This window comes from Rhinopithecus bieti, unplaced genomic scaffold (assembly GCF_001698545.2).
Source record: "Rhinopithecus bieti isolate Rb0 unplaced genomic scaffold, ASM169854v2 scaffold_77916, whole genome shotgun sequence".
Classification (NCBI taxonomy): domain Eukaryota; kingdom Metazoa; phylum Chordata; class Mammalia; order Primates; family Cercopithecidae; genus Rhinopithecus; species Rhinopithecus bieti.
The window spans coordinates 34892-50718 of record NW_016828893.1 but is presented as its reverse complement, the minus strand read 5'-3'; the positions used below and the strand labels follow the sequence as shown (position 1 = coordinate 50718).

Sequence of the window (15827 nt, the reverse complement as noted above, 5' to 3'; positions counted from 1 at the left end):
GGGAAACCCCCCCAAAAAAAAAAAAAAAAAAAAAAAAAAAAAAAAAAAAAAAAAGACATAATGACCAGAACAGAAAACAAAATTGAGACTAAAAACAAAAGATCAACAAAACTAAAAGTTGGTTTTCTGAAAATAAATAAAATTGGTAAACCATTAGCTAGACTAAGAAAAAAGAGAAAAGATCCAAATAAATAAAATCAGAAGTGAAAAAGGAGACAGCACAACAGGACCCACGGAAATACAAAGGCTCATTGGTGATTACTATGAAATACGTCAATAAATTTATAAACCTAAAACAGATAAATTCCTGGACACCTACAACATACAAAGAGTAAACTAAGAAGAAACAAAATCTGAACAGACCAATAACAAGTAATGAGATCAATTCAGTAATAAAAAGCCTTTCAACAAAGAAAAGTCCAAAAACAATGGCTTCACCAAAGAATTCTATCATTCTTTTAAAGAAGAATTAATACCAAGTCTTCTCAAACTATTTCAAAATGTTGAAGCAGGGAATTCTCACTAATTCATTCTACAAGCGCAGCATTACCTTGATAGCAAAACCACATAAAGACACAACCAAAAAAGAAAATTACATGCCAATATCCCTGATGAACACAGACACAAAAATCCTCGACAAAATACTAGCAAACCAAAGCCAACAACATATCAAAAAGATAACCATAACCAAGTGGGATTAATCCCAGGAATATAAGAATAATTCAACACATGCAAAGAAATAAACATCATACATCACATTAATAGAATGAAGGACAAAAACCATAACATCTCAGTAGACTCAGAGAAAGCTCTTAATGAAATTCAACATTCCTTCATGATGAAAACACTTAATAAATTATGTGTAGAGGGAAAGCATCTCAATATACAAAGGTCATATATAACAAACCCACAGCTAGCATCTTCTGGAATGGGAGAGAAACTGAAAGCTTTTCCTCTAAGAATTGGAACAAGACAAGGATGTTCACTATTATTCAACATAGCACTAGATGTCCTAGCCAGAGCAATTAGGCGAGAAAAATAAGTAAGAGGCATCAAAACTGGGAAGCAGAAAGCCAAACTGTCCCAGTTTGCAGATGACATGATCTTATATATACAAAAACCTAAAGACTCTACCAAAGATCTCTTAAAACTGATAAACTAATTCAGCAAACTTGCATTATACAAAATTAATGAACAAAAATCGGTAGCACTTCTATACAGGAACAATGAAAGAACCAAAAAATGAAGAAGGCAATCCTATTTACAATTGCTACAAAAAAAAAATACTTAAGAATAAATCTAACCAAGGAGGTGAAAGATCTCTACAAGGAAAACTACAAAACACTGATAAAAGAAATCGAAGAGGACACAAATAAATGGAAAGAAAGGCCAAGTTTATGAATCAGCAGAATAAATATTGTTGAAATGGCTATACTACCCTAAGCAATCTACAGATTCAACACAATCCCTAACAAAATACCACTGACATTCTTAACAGAAATAAGGGGGAAAATCCTAAAATCAGCATGGAACCAGAATAGATCCCAAATAGTCAAAGCAATCTTGGGCAAAAAAGAGCAAAGCTAGAGGCATCATACTACTACAGCTCAAAACATACTACAAAGCAATAGTAACCAAAACATCATGATACTGGCATAAGAATCCAGAAATTAATGCACATATCTACAGCCAATTCGTTTTTGATAAAAGTACCAAGAACACTCATTGGCAAAGGGACCGTTTTTTCAATAAACTATGCTGAGAAAACTGGATATTCATGTGGAGAACAATGAAACTAGACTTCCACCTCTCTCACCCTATACAAAAGTCAACTGAAAGTAAATCGAAAACCTAAATCTAAAACCCAAAACTATAAAACTACTATAAGACCACTATTTGTGGTCTACACAAAGATTTTATGAATAAGACCTCAAAGCGACATAAGCAACGCAAGCAAAAATAAACAAACTGGATTACATAAAATGAAAAAGCTCTGCAGAGAAAAGGAAATAATAAAGTGAAAAGACAACCTACAGAATGGGAGAAAATATTCTGAAACTACTCATCTGACAGGAGACTTAATAACCAGAATATGCAAGAAATTCAAACATCTCAAAAGCAAAATTTAAAAAAATCAAATTACAAAATGGGCAAATGAGCTCCTGTGAGAATGCAGGCTTGACCTAATATCTGATCTCCTTCCCCAGGACACTGTTCTTTCTGTGGCACAACCCCTGAGATGGCACTAATAAGACCGTATCTGCTATTGCAGGTGGGATGATCTCATTTCATTTGCAGGTGGCCTTTCTCATTCTCTTGTCATTGTCATGAACTGGGGTATCCCCAGCAGGAAAACTGAGTATTATGCACATAACTCTGCAGATCATGGGCAGTGCTTGGTCAAGCTCCTTCTATGGCACTGTGATTAAAAGACTACAGACCATTCCATAGTGAGACATGGTTTTTCTCTACATTTTGCTCTTTTTGTCTGTGAAGTATGACTCTTGCCTCAAGATCTGGTTGACTGGCATGGTTTTTCCAGCATTGTTAACTAAATTCCTTGATATATTTCCCTCCTCCCATGCAATACATTCTGCCTATGATCAATACTTTCTACCTAACAGCTATCGCTTAACTGCCGTATATTTTTGCATTTATTTATACTGTGGTCAGAATACAAAATTAGCTATTCTTTCTTTGTTCATCATTACAAGAAGAGTGACATGTGTGTTACAATGCTTTGTATTCTTTGTCTAATGCTGTGAATGCTGTGCCCCATAATTTTCATAAATTTTCTATCTGTAATTCGTCTTTAGATTTGAAAACACAATTAATGTTGATATTAAAGGTTGAAACAATTAAAATTGAAAACGGGCAAATAATCTGAACAAACATTTCTCAAAAAATACATATAAATGGCCAATAAATATATGAAAAAAATGCTCAATATCATTAATCATCAAAGAATTGCAAATAAAACCAACAACGAGGTATCATCTCACTCCCAGTTAAAATGGCTATCATCAAAAAGACAAAAATAACAAATGCTGGCAAGGATGCGAGAAAACAGAACCGTTATACACTGTGCTGGAGATGTAAACTAGTATACCACTATGGAGAACAGTACGGAGGCGCCTCAAAAATACTACAAATAGCTCTTCCAGAACACAGAAGCAGAGAAGCCTCTGAAGCACTGACATTTAGCTGGAAAGGCGCTGCACCTTGGGTCTCATCTGCTGTCCAGGACAAAAGAGAGGCCAAGATGACCAACCAGACACAGCTGAACCACCACTGCAGTCAGAGCCTTGCAGGGCACAGAGCAAGGCAGACCCACCCCTTCCGAAGCCCCGCCCTTGCACCAACACTGCCACAGGAGTGAAACTAGGCCTAGAGAAGAGCAGACTCTCTCACTTTCTGAATGACTACCCCATAACACACAGGCCTGCGCCTGACAGCGCCCCACCTCCATCCTCACATCACCACTAGCACACCCATTTGCACAGTCACTAACAGAAGCCCCCAACCTCCCCCAGTCATACTGCCTCCTCCGCTGTGGTGAATGCTTGCACAAAGGCAAGAACCTCAGCATTCACCAGCACGCTGCTGCAGCAGTGTGCACTCCACCATGCTGTCACTGCTGATGCTGGCAGCACATGCAAACAAACATGGATCCTGCTGCCACCACACTACAAAATGCACTCCAATTGGAGTGTAAGTGACCTGTGGTCCAGGAGCCCCTCAGCCCCCACCCCCACCAGCACAGTGGATTCCTAACTTCAAGGAGTCAGAGAGCAAAGTCAGGACCCAACACAAGTCACCCAGAGTTAGAGCATGCAGCCCAGAAGTTGTGAGTGGAGCATTAGCCCCCTAAAATCTTCTGCAAACTAAGCCAGTCAGCTGAATTCACCTTATAACACAATCAAAACCCTCAAGGTCATCAAACAGGATAAAAGTTAAAAAAAAAAAACTCTAAAGGTCAGCAACTTCAAAGACTGAAGAAACATCAGCCCACAAAGATAAAAAAGAATCAGTGCAATAATTCTGACAACTCAAAAAGTCAGAGTGCCATCTTTCATATAAACAACCACACTAGCTGGACATGGTGGCTAACACCTGTAATCCCAACACTTTGGGAGGCCGAGGCAGGCGAATCACCTAAGGTCGGGAGTTCGAGACCAGCCTGACCAACATGGAGACATACTATTTCTACTAAAAATACAAAATTAGCTAAGCATGGTGACGCAAGCCTATAATCCCAGCTACTCGGGAGGCTGATGCAGGAGAATAGCTTGAACCTGTGAGGCAGAGGTTGCGGTGAACCAAGATCACACCATTGCACCCCAGCCTAGGCAAGAAGAGTAAAACTCCATCTGAAAAAAAAAAAAAAACCACACCACCTCTCCAGAAAGGGTTCCCAACGGGGCTGAGATGGCTAAAATGACAGAAATATAATTCAGAACATGGTTAGGGAGGAAGATCATTGAGATAACAGAATATGTTGAAACCCAACCCAAGGAAGCTAAGTATCATAATAAACTGATACAGGAACTGAAAGTCAAAATAGCCAGTATAGAAAAGAATGTAATTGACCTGACAGAGCTGCAAAACACACTACAAGAATTTGATAACGCAATCACAAGTATCAACAGCAGAACAGACCAAGGTGAGGAAAGAATCTCAGAGCTTGAGGACTGGGTTTCTTAAATAACAACAGTCAGAAAACAACAGAGAAAAAGAATGAAAAGGAACAAAACCTTCAAGAAATATGGGCTTATGTAAAGAGAACAAATCCAAAGGCCAAGGCAGGCAGATCACAAGGTCAAGAGATCAAGGCCATCCTTGCCAACGTGGTGAAACCCCATCTGCACTAAAAATACAAAAATTAGCTGGGTGTGGTGGCAGCACGCACCTGCAGTCCCAGCTACTCAGTAGGCTGAGGCAGGACAACCACTTGAACCCAGGAGGCAAAGGTTGCAGGGAGCCGAGATCATGCCACATGGCACTCCAGCCTGGCAACAGGGCAAGACTCCATCTCAAAAAATAAAAAATAAAAAATAAATTTTAAAAAAAGACACCAAATCCATAACTCATTGGTGTCCCTGAAAGAGACGGGGAGTGTGTAAGAAACTTGAAATTTGAAAAACATATTTCAGGATATCAACAATGAGAGCTTCCTCCAACCTAGACAGGCCAACATTTAAATGCAGGAAATGCAGAGAACCCCAGTAACATACTTCACAAGATTATCTCCAAGAAATACAATCATCAGATTCTCCAAAGTCAAAATGAAAGAAAAAAATGTTAAAGGTAGCTAGATCAGGTGACCTACAAAGGCAAGCCCATCAGACTAACAGTGGACCTCTCAGGAAAAACCCAAGCCAGGAGAGACTGGGGGCCAATAGTCCATATTCTTAAAAAAAGAGATTCAAACCCAGAATTTCATAGCTGGCCAAACTGAGCTTCATAAGCCAACAAGAAATAAGATCCTTTTCAGACAATCAAACACTAAGGAAACTCATTACCCTCAGACCCACCTTTTCAGAGCTCCTGAAGGAAGCACTAAATATGGAAAGGAAAGACCATTACCAGCCACAACAAACACAAACTTAAGTACACAGACTAGTAACACTATAAAGCAACCACACTAACATGTCTCCATAATAACTAGCTAACATCATGATGACAGGATCAAATCTACGCATATCAATAATAACCTTGAATGTAAACGGGATAAATTCCCCAATTAAAAAGTGCAGAGTAGCAAGCTAGACAAAGAACCAAGATCCATTAATATGCTGTCTTCGAGAGATCCGTGTCACATGTAAAAACACCCACAGACTCGAAATAAAGGGATGGAGAAAAATCTACCAAGCAAGAAAAAACAAAAAAGCAGGGGTTGCAATCCTAATTTCAGACAAAACCAACTTTAAACCAATGAAGATCAAAAAAAGACAAAGAAGGGCATTACATAATGGTAAAGGATTCAATTCAACAAGAAGACTTAACTATCCTAAATATATATGCACCTAACACAGCAGCACCCAGATTCATAAAGCAAGTTCTTAGAGACCTACAAAGAAAGACTCCCACACAATAGTGGGAAACTTCAACATGCCACTAACAGTATTCAATAGATCATCAAGGCAGAAAATTAACAAAGGTATTTAGTACTTGAACTCAGCATTGGATCAAACGGATCTGATAGACATTTACAGAACTCGCCACCCAAAAGCAACAAAATATACATTCTTCTCATTACCACATCACACACAGTCTAAAACTGACCACATACTCAGGACACAAAACACTCCTCAGCAAATGCAAAAGAAGTGAAATCATAACAACCAGTCTCTCAGACCACAGCACAATCAAATTAAAAATCAACACTAAGAAATTCACTCAAAACCATACAATTACACATAAGTTAAATAAACTGCTCCCAAATGACTTCTGGGTAAATAATGAAATTAAGGCAAAAATCAACAAGTTCTTTGAAACTAATGAGAACAAAAATACAATATACCCAAAATCTCTGGGACACAGCTAAGGCAGTGTTAAAAGGAAAATATATAGCACTAAATGCCCACACCAAAAATAAATATCTGTCTCAATCTAACATTAAAACTAAAAGAACTAGGGAGCCAAGAGTAAACCAAGCCCAAAGCTAGTGGAAGACAAGAAATAACCAAAATCAGAGGTGAACAGAAGGAGAGGGAAACACGAAAAACCATTCAAAAGATCAATGAAGGCAGGGGTTGGATTTTTGAAAAGAAAATTAATAAAACCGGCCAGGCAAGGTGGCTCACGCTTGTAACACCAGTACTTTGGGAGGCCGAGATGGGTGGATCACATGAGATCAGGAGTTTGAGACCAACCTGACCAACAAGGCGAAATCCCGTCTCTACTAAAAAATACAAAAATTAGCTGGGTGTGGTGGCACGTGCCTGTAATCCCAGCTACTTGGGAGGCTGAGGCAGGAGAATCACTTGAAGCCAGGAGGTAGAGGCTGCAGTGAGCTGAAATCATGCCACTGCACTCCAGCCTAGGCAACAAGAGCGAAACTCTGCCTCAAAAATAAAATAAATAAAATAAAATAAAAAATAAAGTAAAGTAAAATTAAATTAAATTAAATTAAAATTAAAATTAAATAAATAAAACAGATAGATGGTTAGCTAGACTAATAAAGAAGAAAAGAGTGAATATCCAAATAAACACAATTAGAAACAGCAAAGGGGATATTACCACTCATCCCACAAAAATTCAAATAATCATCAGAGACTATTATGAACACCTCTATACACATAAACCAGAAAATCTGGAAGAAATGTTTATATTCCTGGACACATACACCCTCCCCAAAACTGAACCAGGAAGAAACTGAATATCTGAACAGACCAATAATGAGCTCTGAAACTGAATTTTAATAAACTTCCAACCAACCAAAAGAGGCCAAGGAGCAGACAAATTCACAGCCAAATTCTAACAGATGTACAAAGAAGAGCTATTACCATTCCTACTGAAACAATTCTAAAAAACTAAGGAGGAGGGACTCCTCCTCAACTCATTCTATGAAGCCAGCATCATCCTGATATCAAAACCTGTCACAGAACAGGCCAATATCCTTGATGAACATCAATGCAAAAATCTTCAAAGAAATATTCGCAAACCAAATCCAGCAACACATCAAAAAGCTTATCCACCATGATCAACTAAGCTTTATCCCTGGAATGCAAGGTTGCTCTAACATATGCAAATCAATAAACATGATTCATCACACAAACAGAACTAGAGACAAAAACCACATGATCATCTCAACAGATGCAGAAAAAGCTTTTGGTAAAATTCAACACCCCTTTATGATAAAAACTCTCAATAAGCTTGGTAAAATAATAACAGACATCTGTGACAAACCCACAGCCAACGACATAATGAATCTATAAAGCTGGAAGCAGTCCCCTGGAAAACCAGCACAAGACAGAGGTGCCCTCTCTCACCACTCCTAGTCAACACAGTATTGAAAGTCCTTTCCAGAACAATTAGGCAAGAGAAAGAAAGAAGTGGCATTCAAACAGGAAGAGAGGAAGTCAAACTATCCCTCTTTGTAGATGACATGCCTTATACTTACATAATCCCACAGTGTCAGCCCCAAAGCTCCTTAAGCTGAAAAACAATTTCAGCAAACTCTGAGAATACAAAATCCACGTGCAAAAATCACTAGAGTTCCTATACACCAACAACAGCCAACTCGAGAGCCAAATCAGGAACAGAATCTCATTCACTGCCATAAAAAGAATGAAATACCTAGAAATATAGCTAACCAGAGAAGTGAAAGATGATTACAAAAAGAACTACAAAACATTGCTCAAAAAAAAAAACAGAGAGGACACAAACAAATGGAAAAACATTTCATGCTAACAGAGAAGAAGAATCTGTATCATTAAAATGGTCATACTGCCCAAAGCAATTTACAGATTCAACGCTATTCCTATCAAACTACAATGACATTCTTCACAGAACTAGAAAAATCTATTTTAAAATTCACATGGAACAAAAAAAAAAAATCCCGAATAGCCAAGGCAATCCTAAGCAAAAAGAACAAAGCTGGAGGCATCATGCCACCCAAATTCAAACTACACCACAGGGCCACAGTAACTAAACATGGTACTAGAACAAAAACAGACACAGAGAGCAGTGGAAAACAACAGAACACCCAGAAACAAGTCCACACACTTACAACCATCCAATCTTCAACAAACCTGACAAAAACAAGCACTGAAGATGACTCCCTATTCAATAAATGGTGCTGGCATAACTGGCTAACCATATGCAGAAGATTGAAACCAGAACCCTTCCTTACACCATACACAAAAATCAACTCAAGATAGATTAAACACCTGACCAGGTGCAGTGGCTCACGCCTGTAATCCTAGCACTTTCCAGGCCGAGGCGGGTGGATCACCTGAGGTCAGGAGTTCCAGACCAGTGTGGCCAACATGGTGAAACCCCATTTCAACATGGTGAAACTAAAAATACAAAAATTAGCCAGGCATGGTAGCACACACCTGTAGTCCCTGCTACTTGGGAGGCTAAGGCAGAAGAATCGCTTGAACTGGGGAGGCAGAGGTTGCAGTGAGCCAAGATCGTACCACTGCACTCCATCCTGAGTGACTGAGCAAGACTCCGTCTCAAAAAAAAAAAAAAAGATAGATTTAACATTTAAATGTAAACCCCAAAACTGTAATAGATCACCTAGGCGATACCATTCTGGACATAGGAATGGGCAAAGATTTCATGACAAAGGCACCAAAAGCAATCACAACAAAGGCAAAAATTGACAAATGGGATCTTATTAATTTAGAAGCTTCTGCATAACAAAAGAAACTATCAACAGAGTAAACAACCTACAGAATGGGAGAAAAATTCTGCAATCTCTCCATCTGAAAAAGGTCTAATATCATCTACAAGGAACTTAAATTTACAAGAACAAAAAAAATCCATTAGAAAGTGGGCAAAGGACACGAACACATGCTTCTCAAAAAAAGACATTCATGTGGCCAAAAAGCAAATGCAAAAAAGCTTAGTATCATTGATCATTAGAGAAATGCAAATCAAAATCACAATGAGATACCATCTCACACCAGTCAGAAGGGAAGATCATCACCCAGGCACACAGCCATCAGGTTATCTAAAGTCAAGACAAAGGAAAGAATCTTAAGAGCTGTGAGGCAAAAGTATCAGGTAACCGATAAAGGAAAATTTATCAGATTAAAAGCAGATTTCTCAGCAGAAACCCTACAAACTCAAAGGGACTGAGGTCCTGTCTTTAGTCTCCTTAAACAAAACAACTATCAGTCATGAATGTTTTATCTAGCAAAACTGAGCTTCGTAAATGAAGGAAAGATAGTCTTTTACAGACAAACAAATGCTGAGAGAATCTGCCACTACCAAGCCAGCACTACAATAACTGCTTAAAAAAAAAAAAAAAAAAAAAAAAAGAAGCTCTAAATATTGAAACAAAACCTCAAAATACACCAAAATAGAATCTCCTTAAAGGATAAATCTCACAGGACCCATAAAGACCTATAAAACAATAGCAAACGAGAAAAAACAAACAAACAAGGTATTCAGGCAACAACCAGAATGATGAACAGAATAGTACCTTACATCTCAATACTAACATTGAATGTATGGCCTAAATGCTCCACTTTAAAGACACAGAATGGCAGAATAGATAAGAATTCACCAACCATGTATCTGTTGTCTTCAAGAGATTCACCTAACACATAAGGACTCACATAAACTTAAGGTAAAAAGGTGGAAAAAGATACTCCATGCAAACATCAAAAGCAAGTAGGAGAAGCTATTCTTATATCAGACAAAACAAACTTCAAAAGCAAAAGCAGTTAAAAAACACAAAGAGATATTATACAATGATAAAAGGACTAGGCCAAGCATGGTGGCTCATGCCTGTATCTCAACACTTTGGGAGGCTGAGTTGGGCAGATTACTTGTGGCCAGGAGTTCCAGATCAGTTTGGCCAACATGGTGAAACTGCATCTCTACTAAAAATACAAAAATTAGCTGGGCATGCTGGTGTACAACTATAGTTCCAGCTCCTCAGCAGGCTGAGACACAAGAATCGCTTGAACCCAGAAGGCACAGTCACACCATCGATGACACCAAGATCACACCACTGCATTCCAATCTGGATGACGGAGAGAGAGACTATCTAAAAAACAAACAAACAAAAAGATTAAAAAACTAGTCCAACCGGAAAATATCAGAATCCTAGATATATATGCACTTAACACTGGAGCTTCCAAATTTATAAAACAGTTACTACTAGACCTAAGAAATGTGATGGATGGCAACACAATATTGGTGGGGGACTTCAATAATCCACTGACAGGACTGGACAAGTCATCAAGACAGAAAGACCACAAATAAACAATGGACTTAAACTATACCCTAGAACAAAGGAACTTAACAGATATTTACAGAACATTCTACCCAACAACTACAGAATATACATTCTTATCATCAGTATATGGAACATTATCCAAGATAGATCATATTACAGGCCACAAAACAACTCTCAATAAATTTAAGAAAATCAAAATTACATTAAGTACTCTCTCAGAACACAGTGGAATAAAATTGGAAATCAACTCCAAAAGGAACCCTCAAAACCATGAAAATACATGGAAACTAATCTGCTGCTGAATGATCACTGGGTCAGCAATGAAATCAAGATGGAAATTAAAAGTTATTTGAACTGCACAACAGTGACACAATCGATCAAAACCTCGGGATGCAGCAAGAGGTGATAAGAGAAAAGTTCTTAACGTTAAACACCTACATCAAAAGTCTGAAAGAGAAATAAGAAGGCAGTCTAAGGTCAAACCTCAAGGAACTAGAGAAACAAAAACAAACAACCTAAAACCCAGCAGAAGAAAAGAAATAACAAAGATCAGAGCAGAACTAAATGAAATTGAAACAAACAACAAAAAAGAAACAATACAAAAGATAAATGAAACAAAAACCCAGTTCTTTGAAAAGATAATAAAGGGGGGTGGCCAATAAAGAAAGGGGACTGGGCAGGCACACGCCCTTGCAGCCACTCACCTCCCTCCCTGCACGCACACGCACACACCCACACTCCCTCCCCTGCCTCCCTCCCTGCACTCTGCCCACCCTTCCGCCCTCCTTGCCCTCAGACAGAAGGAAGTCCAGAGACATGGCAGCGGTGGCCACGTAGCACAGCGGCCAGCAGCCAAGGCCGGGTCTGAGGAGCAGCCCTGAGGACAGACATTGGGCAGTAGTGAGGAGCCAGACTGGCTGGAGGTTGTAACTCTGGCTACAGTCCCCCCACGCAGGGACAGACTGCCAAGGCTTTGATCTAGGTGGTGGAAGTGGCCGGCCCAGATGAGATGCTCCAAGTCCCTTGTAATTCTGTTCAGAAGAAAAATCACTAGTGGTCTGCTCTTCTCATAATACCAAACCTTTTTGACTTACGCTTTGGTGCTGCAACACTGGAAGAATTCAGTTTCTAGGAATATCTTTTTTTCATTTGAGTGATTCTTTGGGATGGAAAATATTTCAGTCTTAATAATTACTTTGTTTTAAAGCTATTTTCTTTACAGTCTGAACTGCTTAAAAAATTGAACCATTTACCAACAAGGCGCACAGCCATTTCTCACCAGGAGCTGGTTGAAAACTGTGCTGTGAGTATAGCAGGAATGGCACAAGAGGTAGCCATCATGGGCAAGTGCCATCCAGCTTTCATCATGGTGTCAACAAGGAACTTGACCTATCCACCAAAGTGTAACACAGGGAATCAGGAAGTCCTTATTTTACGTTTGTGGACACCATGATGAGTAAACCACATCTCAATGAAACAAAGAAGAGCCATACTTCAGGGAGACAAGAGCAGAGTCTAATAGGCATGCTATTAAGGAAGACAAGGAGAATTCTGATGACACAGAAGAGAAAGAAGAAGAGGAAGAAGTCTCTTGCAAAAGGGAGCAGATCATAGTGGAGGTAAACCTTAACAATCAAACATTAAATGTACCTAAAGGGGAAAAGGGTACCTCTTCTCAATCCAAAGAGACTCCTATTCTTCAACAGTGAGGAGGAAGAGAGTGAGGAAGGGGCCACAGATAACAGCAATGACTGGAGAGAATGAAAAGCAGAAGAAAAAGAAGAAGATAATAGAGAAAGTCAGAATTACAGAAAGGAAAACGAGGAGAGCTGCCTCTGTTGCTGCAGCTACCACTTCCCCTACTCCCAGAACTACAAGAGGTTGCAGGAAGAGCGTAGAGTCACCTGGGCATAAGAAGCGGGCCACAAAGGAGCCTGAAGCACCAGTTCAGAAAGCTAAGTGTGACCTGTGAGAAGTGCCCCAGGGTTTTTTGTTTTGTTTTGTTTTTTGTTTTTTTTGAGACAGTTTTTTACTCTTGTTGCCCAGGCTGGAGTGCAATGGTGTGATCTTGGCTCACCACAACTTCCACCTCCTGGGTTCAAACGATTCTCCTGCCTCAGCCTCCCAAGTGGCTGGGTTTACAGGAATGCATCACCACACCCAGTTAATTTTGTATTTTCAGTAGAGACGGGGTTTCTACGTGTTGATCAGGCTGGTATCAAACTCCTGACCTCAGATTATCCACCCGCCTCGGCCTCCCAAAGTGCTGGGATTACAGACATGTGCCCCAGGGTATTTAACACTCACTGGTGTCTGGAGAAGCACATGAACATTACTCATAGGCACATGCGGATTTGTGATAAATGTGGCAAGAAGTTTGTCCTGGAAAGCAAGCTGTACCTTCACCGGCAAACAGACTGTGAAAAAAGCATTCAGTGTGTCTCCTGTAATAAATTGTTCAAGAAACTGTATCCTTCATTAACATATCAAGATCATCTATGGTTACGCAGAAAAGAAATTTTCCTGTGAAATTTGTGAGAAAAAATTCTATACCATGGCTCATGTGCGAAAACACACGGTTGCACACATGACAGACATGCCATTTACATGTGAAACCTGTGGAAAATCATTCAAATGCAGTATGCCACTCATGATGCATTCCCTGCAGCATTTTGGAGAGAAGCTCTTCAGAGGCAAGAACTGTGATGAAAGGTTTCAGTATAATTATCAGCTACACACCCACATGAGCATCCACATTGGGCACAAACAGTTCATGTGCCAGTGGTGTGGCAAAGATTTCAACATGAAGCAGTATTTTCACGAACACATGAAAACAAACACTGGAGAGAAACCCTTTGTGAAATCTGTGGCAAAAGATTTCATAAATCATAAAGGCCAGAGTAAGGACAACTTTAAATGATAAAGGCCAGAGTGAGAACAACTTTGTGCGGCAGCTGGCAAAGAACAGTTCAGCATAGCATCACTAATATCCATCTCCTTAAGTGTGTTCTCCAGGAGATACGTTCCCATGTGTGATTGTGCAGAGAGGGAGTCAGTGGGTGTTTCTTTAGTTCTCAGACTCTCCTCGGCCTCCACTAAGAGTTCTGTCATTGTCACTGAAACAACAGATCTAAGGAAATGAACAAGACGACGACCTTGAGCTCACAGAGGGACTGTCATCTAAACCAAGGGAACCACCAAACTAAAGCCCAATTTGCTTGTATTTTCTGGTGACTTTTCTAAGTTTCAAATACTCAGACTTCTGGAATTTTATAATTTCATATCAGCTGATTAAAGAAAAAAGAAAAGATGGGCCGGGCGCGGTGGCTCAAGCCTGTAATCCCAGCACTTTGGGAGGCCAAGACGGGCGGATCACGAGGTCAGGAGATCGAGACTATCCTGGCTAACATGGTGAAACCCCGTCTCTACTAAACACTACAAAAAAATAGCCGGGCGAGGTGGCGGCGCCTGTAGTCCCAGCTACCCGGGAGGCTGAGGCAGGAGAATGGCGTGAACCCGGGAGGCGGAGCTTGCAGTGAGCTGAGATCCGGCCACACAGCACTCCAGCCTGGGTGACAGAGCGAGACTCCATCTCAAAAAAAAAAAAAAAAAAGAAAAGCTGAATAACACTGATAGACCATTAGGAAGATTAACCAAGAAGAGAGAAAATCCAAATAAGCTCAATTAGAAACAAAACGAGAGATATTACAAGCAATACCAAAGAAATACAAAAGATCATTCAAGGCTACTATGAACACCTTTATGGGCACAAACTAGAAAACCTAGAGGAGATGGACAAATTTCTGGAAATATACAACCCTCTTAGATTAAACCAGGAAGATATAGAAACTCTGAACAGACAAATAACAAGCAGTGAGATAGAAATGATAATTTAAAAAAAAAAATGCCAACAAAAAAAGGCCAGGACCAGAAGGATTCACAGCTGAATTCTCTCAGACATTCAAAGAAAAACTGGTAAAAATCCTACTGAAACTATTCCAAAAGACAGAGAAAAGAGGTACTCCCTAAATCATTCTATAAAGCCAGCATTACCGTAATACCAAAACCAGGATAGGACATAACAAAAAAAGAAAACTACACACCAATATCCTTGATGAACATAGATGTAAAAATCCTCAACAAAATACTAGCTAACTGAATCCAACAGCATATCAAAAAGATAATACACCACGATCAAGTGGGTTTCATACCAGGAACACAGGGATGGTTTAACATAGGCAAGTCAATAAATGTGATATACTACATAAACAGAATTTAAAACAAAAATCACATGATCATCTCAATAGATGCGTAAAAAGCATTTGACAAAATCCAGCACCCTTTATGATTAAAAACCTCAGCAAAATTGGCATAGAAGGGACATACCTTAATAAAAGCCATCTAAGACAAACCCACAGCCAACATTATATTGAATGAGGAAAAGACAAAAGCATTCCACCTGAGAACTGGAACAAGACATGGATGCCCACTTTTACCACTTCTCTTCAACATAGTACTGAAAGTCCTAGCCAGAACAATCAGACAAGAGAAAGAAATAAAGGACATCCAAACTGGTAAAGAGGCAGTCAAATGATCACTGCTCACCAATGACATGATCATATACCTAAAAAACCCTAAAGACCCATCCAAAAAGCTCCTAGAACTGAAAAATAAAGTCAGAAAAGTTTCGGAATACAATCTTTTTTTTTTTTTTTTGAGATGGAGTTTTGCTCTTGTCACCCAGGCTGGAGTGCAATGGCACAATCTCAGCTCACTGCAACCTCTGCCTCCCAGGTTCAAGCAATTCTCCTGGCTCAATCTCCCAAGTAGCTGGGATTACAGGCGTGCACCACTACACCCAGCTAATTTTTGTCTTTTTAGTAGAGACAGGGTTTCTTTTTTTTGA

At 39.5% G+C, this 15827-nt stretch overlaps 1 pseudogene; it reads left to right on the top strand.

The window, feature by feature from the left end:
• LOC108523862 (zinc finger protein 652-like) overlaps positions 1 to 15827 on the top strand; it is a 55088-nt pseudogene that overhangs the window by 7568 nt on the left and 31693 nt on the right.